The following is a 10,604-nucleotide window of genomic DNA, read 5'->3' on the forward strand; positions in this document are numbered from 1 at the left end:
GCCAATGCAGGGGACACGGGTTCGAGCCCTGGTCTGGGAAGATCCCACATGCCGCGGAGCAACTAGGCCCGTAAGCCACAACTACTGAGCCTGCGCGTCTGGAGCCTGTGCTCCACAACAAGAGAGGCCGCGATAGTGAGAGGCCCGCGCACCGCAATGAAGAGTGGCCCCCGCTTGCTGCAACTAGAGAAAGCCCTCGCACAGAAACAAAGACCCAACACAGCCAAAAATAAATAAATAAATTTTAAAAAAATCTGCTTTAAAAAAAAAAAAACAATAAGGTCCTACTATATAGCACAGGGAACTATATTCAATATCTTGTAATAACCTGTAATGAAAAAGAATATATATATATATGTATATATAACTGAATCACTTTGCTGTACACCAGAATCTAGCACAACATTGTAAATCAACTATACTTCAATTTTTTAAAAAAGATTTACAAAGTTATGGAACAAGCTGTAGAAAAAATTAGGGCAAGCTGACTAGAGAAAAGCAGAAAAACTGCCAAGCAGCACTGATGGGCCATGTGAAGCTGTGGATTATGAATTTATCATCATAACAATCTTCTCCCCTATAGAATTTTCTATAACAATTTCAGCCCCTAGGATTCAGTAGTAGAAAAGCCAGATGAAAAGGACAGAGGTAAGAGGAGCAAGGGAGCTGCAGGTGTCTGTGGAGAATCATTATAATGTTAGATTATAGAATATGATCTAGAAAGAACATGAAGCCAGGAGGGGTGGATAAAAGAGGGGAAAAAATAATGACAGATTGAAGGTATTGATGAAGTCAGAGAGCTATTGCAGTGGTGGGGAGTGGTGAGCGCATCCGGGCTCACCACTCAGGTGCACATGTCCGCACAACTATACATATTGGTTTTCTAATTAAATTCCTGTTTTCTGGCTGAAAAGTGCCACCATGGCTTAACTTCTATGGATAGTCGAGATGCTAATAAATGTAAATGATCCATAGGTTGTGGACTGGATTCCACCCCCGTTCAGCCCCACCCCAGTACAGGATGGTCCCTCCGGCATTTCACTCCACCCATGATGTCAAAGACCTGATCACCTGCTTCAGTGGAGCTCAAAATATCCTGAGTCATTGAAAGTGGGGTGTCCACATGGGGCAGTATGGTTGGGGTGCAGCACTGTCTCAGGACACACACACAGGTAACCTTCATCATTAGTAACGTGTACGCATAGTGGATGGGGAACCTCCTCCCAACGATGACTGGGAGATCATCAGCCAACACTGGTGACATGGGGTGGTCATGTGACTGTTGACAGGCAGTCCACAGGGCATAGCTTCTTTTTTTTTTTTTTTTTTAAATAATGTGAGTTGTTTTGTTTTGTTTTGTTTTGTTTTAATTTTTATTTTATTTATTTATTTATTTATTTTTGGCTGTGTTGGGTCTTCGTTTCTGTGTGAGGGCTTTCTCTAGTTGCGGCAAGTGGGGGCCACTCTTCATCGCGGTGCGCGGGCCTCTCACTGTTGCGGCCTCTCTTGTTGCGGAGCACAGGCTCCAGATGCGCAGGCTCAGTAGTTGTGGCTCACGGACCTAGTTGCTCCGCGGCATGTGGGATCTTCCCAGACCAGGACTCGAACCCGTGTCCCCTGCATCGGCAGGCAGATTCTCAACCACTGCGCCACCAAGGAAGCCCCAGGGCATAGCTTCTGCCCAGCTTCCTGATTCTGGCTGATGGAGGTGGTACGGGCTCAGGCATCTTGGTGCTGACCCTGGAATAAGAGTCACTCCCAGTCCAGACTCCCAGCCTACCTATCACTACCATCTCCTTGCTATCAGAAGTCCCCATGACCCTTATCTAGTTTCTCCAGGGCAAGGATGTGGGATTTGAATTACCTGCCTATCCCTGTTCTGTTCCCTATCTATTGTAATGACATAAACTCCATGCCTTGATCCCCTTCCCTTTTTATTCCCCAAAGCTTGTTTGAAAATAAACACTACGCCCAGATACACACACACACACACACACACACACACACACACACACACACACTACTCTACTCTACTCTAAACATTAGCCCTTTGCTTCTATTTGCATTCCTCCTACTAGCATAATCCTAAATTTCCTTGAGGTAGTATGTATTTCCCACTGTCTAGAGCCCTGGGCAGCAAATATTTCCTGTAAAGGGCCAGATAGGAAACACTTTAGGTTCCAGGGTCATAGAACCTCTGTTGCAACTACTCAGCTCTGCCATACTGGTGTAAAAGCAGCCATAGACAATCATAAACTAGGGAGGGTGTCTGTGTTCCAATAAAACTTTATTTATAGGCATTGAAATTTGAATTTCCTGTAACTTTTGTATGCCACAACGTATTATTCTTCTTTTGATTTTCTTTAACTTTTATTTTTTTTTTGGTTGCGTTGGGTCTTCGTTGCTGCGCATGGGCTTTCTCTATTGCAGTGAGCGGGAGCTACTCTTCGTTGCAGTGCGCAGGCTTATTGCGGTGGCTTCTCTTGTTGCGGAGCATGGGCTCCAGGCGCATGGGCTTCAGTAGTTGCAGTACGTGGGCTCAGTAGTTGTGGCTCGCAAGCTGTAGAGAGCAGGCTTAGTAGTTGTGGCACATGGGCTTAATTGCTCCACAGCATGTGGGATCTTCCCAGACCAGGGAGCGAACCCATGCCCCCTGCATTGGCAGGCAGATTCTTAACCACTGCACTACCAGGGAAGTCCCCTCTTTAACTATTGAAAAGTGTAAAAACCATTCTTAGTTATAGACTGTCCCAGAAAAACAACAATGGGCCAGATTTGGCCCATGGACAGTAGTTTACCCACCCTCTGTCTAGAGGAAGAAAATGCAGAAAGGAAACACACACACACACATAAAGAAAAATATTCCAAGATATCTCATGATTATTTATAGTGGGATACTAAACTGCTTTTAAATTTTAGAGTAGAAGGTGCTTATTACAGCATTCTTCAAGTTTTCATGGAGGGGAAGTACTTCTGCTACATTTGTGAGCAGATAAGGTAGGGGGTCTCCAGGGAAAGAAAACCAGGAGTGGCTTTCTTGACATAAGAGAAGCCATTTTTGACCTAAACCACTTTGTGATCTAAGCCTGGCCACAAAGCTAGCCCTTGAACAGGTCTCAGTAATGAATGATCTTAAGGGAACAAAAGAATGCAGAAATAAACTGTTATCAGTCAAAAGAAGTAGTAATAGCAAAGATAACAAATCAGCTGTAAAGGCCCCCAGTTCTGTTTCAAAGACTACCCTAAAGCATTGTCTTGAGCTGTTTTGCAGAATTTAAACCCTCCTCAGGTGCTCAACCACGAGACCAACTGGAACCTAAGGGATGAAATGTTGACCTTTTCTGACCCTCGTGACTTCTCTCAACTAAAGCTTGGACTCTGCAGTCACCCAAGCCCCATCATGGATATGCATGTACCCTTAACTTGAAACTTCCCTGATTTTGTTGTTCATGGAGACACTGCTTTGGGAAAGATCCCTAGTCTTTCCCAAAGATCCCTGGTTCTCCTTACTTCCTGCAGGTAATAAATCCTTCCTTCTCTCAATCTTTGCCTTGGTTGTGTCTTTTAGCTCGACACACGCCCAGAGGTGAATCCAGTTTTTGGGTAACACATTCTCCAGAAGAGAACTCTATTGAAAGAGTACTTCAGGTCTCTTTCTCCTCTCGCCAAACTCGTGACTCAGTTGGTGAAATGAGGCAAGTGGCTGCTAAACCACGGCCCAGTCTTCTGGCTCTTGCTCTCACATAGGGCTTGCAGGCCCACACGGAGCACACGCTTCCTCCACTCTCGCTCCCCTCCTTCTAGAGCAGCAGAGTATACACATCCCAGGCAGTGCACCAGTCAATCCACTGAGATGCGAGAATAAAATATTAGGCTATGAGAAGAAGTATTTATTTTTATTTTTATTTCATTCTCTTAAATTTATATTTTAATAATTTTTTAAAGAAAAATAATGCAACAGTAAATTTATATGTAGTGATTTGTAAATGAATGAATATATGAGAATGAGTACTCAAAAATCATTTATTCATAGGAATTTGCAAGTATAAAAGTGTGTTGCTCTCTCCCAGTAGATGGGCTAGGGGCCAGGCTGTGATCCTCTATGCTTCTAGCTGAGTAAAGAACTGTTCTATAGCCCGAATTTTCCCCACAGATTGTCCCAAAGTCTGAATCTTGCTGAAGGGTGGCTTCAGGAGACGATTCATAGGAAGTCTCACGCTGGCCTCCGGCCTCAGCATCCTCCTCCAGCACAGTACCAGGTTAAAGCAGATGGTGCCCCTCCATCCCCATCTGCCTCTGGGCATTTACCCTCCATTCAGAATCCAGTGAGGACCCAGTGTGATTAACTGGCTCCCTGGAACCGCCCCAAAGTTAGCTCTCTGTATGTTGACATGAAAAGATACTTTGCTAAGTGAAAGAAACAATGTACCTTTTTTCCTTTGTGTATTTTGTATTGTTGCCTATAAATACACATGCAATGGAATATTAAATGAACTGAACTCAGTGAAGTACAATCATGTCTCAGCTTTCTTTCCTACCACAGCCTTCACCCAGGCTGCATTGAATGCCCTTTCACACCCCCTTCCCATGATGTCTCAAATAGATCTCATAGATTTCTGGTCACTTTCAGATGGAAAGAGTCTCACATTGGTAATTAAAACTAAACTCAGGATTTCCCTGGTGGTCCAGTGGTTAAGACTCCATGCTTCCTCTGCAGGGGACACAGGTTCCATCCCTGGTCAGGGAACTAAGATCCCACAGGTCGCGCAGTGCGGCCAAAATAATAAATAAAATAAAATAAATAAAATAAAACTAAACTCACTTCGAGGTATTGAAATGATTCTGTTCTGCCTAAATCAAAATTCAAGACATTTCCAATTCAGAATTTCCCCCGTTAACCTTGCACTTCCAGCTCAGTCCAGTTCTGTGGCCTGGGGACTTGTAGTGATGAAAGAAGATGTGAATAGCCCTTTCATTCTCCATCCACCTCCTTCACCTCCCACAGTTGGCTCCTCCAGAGTCCCCAGAGCATATTTGCACAAGAGTTTACTTGAAAGACATAGCTGGAAAGAAGACAGCAAACTCTGTGTCACATTTCAGCTCTTCCAAGAACTCTCTCACCACACTTTGCCCTGGTAGCGTCATTGAGATTGCACTGGGTATATGTTTCTGCAACTCTCCCAAGACTTTCTCCCCAAGAAAGTTACCAGGTTCCCAATCACTCTGAGTGGTTTCCTTGGAACACCGCGCCCCTCTCCCCATCTGACACACACACATACACAAACATACTTAGAAAACCATAGCACTTGCCCCTTATGCTTTAACTTTCATAGAATTTCAGACTTATATAGACTGAAGGTGGATGCTAGGGTGAAGGTCAAAGGATCTATTCAGCCAACTTTTAAGTAATCCTTTAGGTATGTGTATTGCCTAAGGCTAGAGCATTTGTCAAAATATTTAGATATCAGAAGCCTCATTCGGGCTTCCCTGGTGGCGCAGTGGTTAAGAATCCGCCTGCCAATGCAGGGGACACAGGTTCAAGCCCTGGTCCGGGAAGACCCCACATGCCGCAGAGCAACTAAGCCTGTGCGCCACAACTACTGAGCCCGCATGCCTAGAGCCCATGCTCCGCAATAAGAGAAGCCACCGCAATGAGAAACCTGCGCACCGCAACAAAGAGTAGCCCCCACTCGCCACAACCAGAGAAAAGCCTGGGGGCAGCAACGAAGACCGAACGCAGCCAAATAAATAAATAAATAATATAAATAAATAAATAAAAGTAAATAATAAAATTAATTTATTAAAAAAAAGAGTCCCATTCAACATTCTGTTACACACACGTACACACACACACACACACACACACACACACATTATGGCAGGAACATTCTACAAACACACAGAGAAGTAGTCATGGTTCTCTCCAGAGAAAGGCTCAGGAGTTTGGGGTAGGAAGAAGGCATCCTCTATTTAAAGTATACCCATTAAAGTACTTAAAAACAATTTTTAACATGTGTATATATTACTTTTTCAATTTTAAGAAAACTGGCTGTTAAAAACATTGAAATCCTCCCTGTTCATTCTCCCATCTCCAAGATGGTCTCTGAAACACCTTACTGGGGTATGGTGCCTACACTGGTGTAACAGAAAAGTGTGGGTGGTATTACACAAAGCCAAGCAATGGCCTTGTTAAAGCAACTTCTCAAACAAGTTGATTTAATCAAGGGTTAAAGTTTTATTTTAAGCTATCCCTCAAGGGATCTAGGCTTCCAAGAAACCCAGTTGAAAACAATTTTTTCTTTGGAGGAAAAAGGAGTATGTAGATAAAATTATTAGCTAAGATGCAAGAAAAACATGTTTGGTTAAAGATCATTAGGCCCATCACAAGACTAATGCGCAACTGAGAGGGTTAAATTCTAACTTTCTAAAAGGGACTGTTAATCAGATCAATCAGATCAAACAACAAGGTTCTTTTCCATTTAGTCTATCCAAGTGGTTCAACTTGACCATCTGGGCAATAGCATAAGAGTTCATCTTTTCTCAGGTTTTGGATCATTTTTTTTTCCTGTTTCTAATATCTGGATTCCCAGTCTTTTTTTTTTTTTCAGTTTTATTGAGATATATTTGACATATATCTCTGTGTAAGTTTAAGGTGTACAGCATAATGACTTGACTTACATATATTGTGAAATGATGACCACAAGAAGTTTAGTTAACATCCACCATCTCATGTAGATACCAAAAAAGCAAAAGAAAAAAATGCATTTTTCCCCCTCGCAATGAGAACTCTCAGCATCTACTCTCTTAACTACTTCCAAATATACCATATGGCAGGGTTAACTACACTCATCATGTTGTACATGACATCCCCAGTACTTGTTTATCTTATGATTGGAAGTTTGTACCTTTTGACCTGGATTTCCAGGCATACTTGTCAATAAGGTTGGTTGTTTCTCCTTAAATTCTTTGTCCTTCTGCTGTCTCTGTACTGTCAACATTCTCCTCCAGACCCCCGCCTCAGCCTCACTCCTTTCTCAGAAACAAATAAACAGTGAGCACCGTTCCAGGAAGTGGGGACAGAGCAGTGACACTGAAGCTGTGCCCTCGCAGACATCCGGTAACTGGGTAACTGTCTCAGGCTGGGCGCCTGACGTGCGTGCTGTGTGGAGACGCACCCTGTGCGTGTCCGAGTGGCTGAGCTGAGACCTGAAGGATAAGATGTTAGATGAGGGAGAAGGCAGTACAGACCAGGGCCCGTGCGGCCTCAAACTCCTACCCGCTGGGGGCCACAGGGACTTTGAAATCCCTTCACTTTCTGTCTTCTTCCTCCCCCTACACAAGGCCGAAGTGCAGCACCTTCAGCCTCGGGGAAGCTGTATCTCTTTTCTTGCCCCGGGCCAACACTTACACGTGTGCTCCATCTGCCTATCTCCCAAGCCAGAAATCCTGCTGTCTTTAACTCGAGTATTCACTTTTTTCACTTATTTACCTATGGATCTGATGTGGCTGCTTGGAAGGTATCAAGAGTTCCCTCCCCACAGTGTCCAGTTGGTTCTTTTGAGGCCGCTGTCAAATATCTCTTCTATCTGTACGCCCTGCAGAAAGCCCCTCTTCAATGCCACTTTTCAAAATTCATCATCTCTAACTTGACCTATCACCATTCTTTACCAGCTGATCTTCTGGCCCTTCCTCATTGCAACGCAATAGCTTATGGGGACAGACCCCTGATTAAAGGATCCTTTAGTGACTCACTTGTCCAGATTGTAGCTAAACTCTTCAAGATCTGGTCCCTGGCCACCCACCTCTCTTGCATCTCCTCTCAAAAGTACCCTTCAGGCTTCCCTGGTGGCGCAGTGGTTGAGAATCTGCCTGCCAATGCAGGGGACACGGGTTCGAGCCCTGGTCTGGGAAGATCCCACATGCCGCGGAGCAACTGGGCCCGTGAGCTACAATTACTGAGCCTGCGCGTCTGGAGTCTGTGCTTCTCAACAAGAGAGGCCGCGATAGTGAGAGGTCCACGCGCCGCGATGAAGAGTGGCCCCCGCCTGCCACAACTACAGAAAGCCCTGGCACAGAAACGAAGACCCAACACAGCCATAAATTAATTAATTAATTTAAAAAAAAAATCATCTTTAAAAAAAAAAAAAGTACCCTTCATCTAAACTTTCAAAAATTTCCCTTTGTTGCATAATATTTCATGCCTTTGTTCCTTTACGTATACTCTCACGTCTAATTTATTTAAGCAACCATTCTTTTTTTCTAATAAATTTATTTATTTATTTATTTTTGGCTGCATTGGGTCTTCGTTGCTGCACGCGGGCTTTCTCTAGTTGCGGTGAGCGGGGGCTACTCTTCGTTGTGTGAGCTTCTCATTGCGGTGGCTTTTCTTGCTGCGGAGCACGGGCTCAGTAGTTGTGGCACATGGGCTTAGTTGACCGGCATGTGGGATCTTCCTGGCCCAGGGCTCAATCCCCTGTCCTCTACATTGGCAGGCGGATTCTTAACCACTGCGCCACCAGGGAAGTCCCCACTGAGAGACCTTTATTGTAGGTCTGTGCTTTCTTATCTGTATCTTCCCACAGGTCCACAGAGCTGTCTGAGGGAGCTGCTGCTGTCTTTTTTTTTTTTTTTTAACATCTTTATTGGAATATAATTGCTTTACAGTGGTGTGTTAGTTTCTGCTTTATAACAAAGTGAATCAGTTATACATATACACATGTTCCGATATCTCTTCCCTGTTGCGTCTCCCTCCCTCCCACCCTCCCTATCCCACCCCTCTAGGTGGTCACAAAGCACCGAGCTGATCTCCCTGTGCTATGCAGCTGCTTCCCACTAGCTATCTATTTTACATTTGGTAGTGTATATATGTCCATGCCACTCTCTCACTTCATCCCAGCTTACCCTTCCCCCTCCCCGTATCTTCACGTCCATTCTCTAGTAGGTCTGCGTCTTTATTCCTGTCCTGCCTCTAGGTTCTTCATGACCATTTTTTGTTTGTTTTTTAGATTCCATATATATGTGTTAGCATACCGTATTTGTTTTTCTCTTTCTGACTGACTTCACTCTGTATGACAGACTATAGGTCCATCCACCTCGCTACAAATAACTCAATTTCATTTCTTTTTATGGTTGAGTAATACTCCATTGTACATATGTGCCCCATCTTCTTTATCCATTCGTCTTAGTCATCTCTGTGTCTCGTGCTCCCTGGCACAATACGGGGCACAGAGTAGACTCCCCAAAGTGTTTGTCACCTGAATGGCCAGCTGGCCAGATGAAGGAAGGAAGAAAATTAATAATAAATACACCCATTCCTTTGAGGATTAAGACTAAACTCTTTAACGCAATCCTCCTAGTTCAGCCGGTGCCAGCCTCTCCAGCCTCAGCTCTTGGCCCTTTCCCAGTCCGACTCCCTCTCAGGGCTCCCGTCTTCTCTCCCAGTTCCCAAACCTGCCCAGCCCTCCCCCGCCAGAGGACGGTGCGAGAGGTTCCCTGTGCCGGAGCATCAGTCCTCCCACATCTATGCACACAAATCTCTTCCTCTGGAAACCTCCGCGAGGGCCCTCAGTTGCAGGAGATGCTCCTCCTCTCTGCTCCCAGGACTCCTCTCACTTAAACCGGTGAAGCACTCATCCGACTGATTAGAATTGCTCAGTTACTAGCACGATTGGTCCTCGGTATCCACGAGTTTGGCATTCACGGATTCAACCATCTGAGTGGTTGCTTAACTCCACGGGTGCCAAACACGCGGATATGGAGGGCCGACTGTACTCATTGTACGATGCCATTTTATACAAGGGGTTTGAGCATCCAGTGGATTTTGGTATCTCCCGAGCTCCCGGAACCAATCCCCCACGGATACCGACGGCCAACTGTATAACAATATAGAGAAATTTCTAATTATATTTTTCTTAGATGCAGAATTCTTCCCTCTCCTTTCAGAGGAGAATTGTTTGTATTGAGTGAATCCTTTGATGAGAAGTTTAGGGGTGGGGAGATTGAGGCCCCGGAAGGCTGCATGAATAACAATAGGTGACTATACAGTAGGGCTTTTTTAGGGAGACTGAATTCAATGAGGGTTTTGTTTTGACAAATCAGTGTGTATATGTGTATGTGTGTGTGTCTGTGTGTGTATGTGTTTTGAGTGAATGAATGCATGACTTCCTGGCTATAAAAGGAGCGGTTACTGTCTGTTAAATAAACGTTCCCTACATCTTAGGTGGAGCGGGGCGGGGGGTGGGGGGGGTGGGTTTCAAAGTTTCCCACATTCTTTCCTTTGGCCTTCACCTCACTGCAGCCAGAGTTCCTCTCCCCTGACAGTGGACCCCGTGAATGGGGGGTGGGAAGCCGGGGAGGGCTGGGAGTTGGACCTCATTAAATTAAATCAATGATCGTCAATACAGATGGCAGATGCAGACGCTGTATTGCTGTGTATTGCTCTAAGAACTCTTTAGCTCACTGAATCTTCACCACAGCCCTGTACTATTATCTCCACGTCACACAGGAAGAAACTGAAGTTCAGAAAGTGACATGCTTTGCAGGGTCACACAACCAGCGAGTGGCAGAGCCAGGATTCCAACCTAGGAGCCTGATTCTAAAGCCCA

General features: G+C 44.8%; 1 long non-coding RNA gene across 1 annotated transcript; it reads right to left on the reverse strand.

Annotated features, from left to right (window-relative positions):
* Positions 1-2,270: 2,270 nt before the first annotated feature.
* On the reverse strand, positions 2,271-8,759 carry LOC309668456. Its single transcript, XR_014268245.1, has 2 exons — positions 8,165-8,759; positions 2,271-7,842 (listed from the first exon to the last, which is right to left on the reverse strand). It is a non-coding gene; the product is annotated as an uncharacterized lncRNA (long non-coding RNA).
* Positions 8,760-10,604: the final 1,845 nt, after the last annotated feature.

This window comes from Balaenoptera physalus (assembly GCF_965194825.1).
Source record: "Balaenoptera physalus genome assembly, chromosome: 10".
NCBI classification, from domain to species: Eukaryota; Metazoa; Chordata; class Mammalia; order Artiodactyla; family Balaenopteridae; genus Balaenoptera; species Balaenoptera physalus.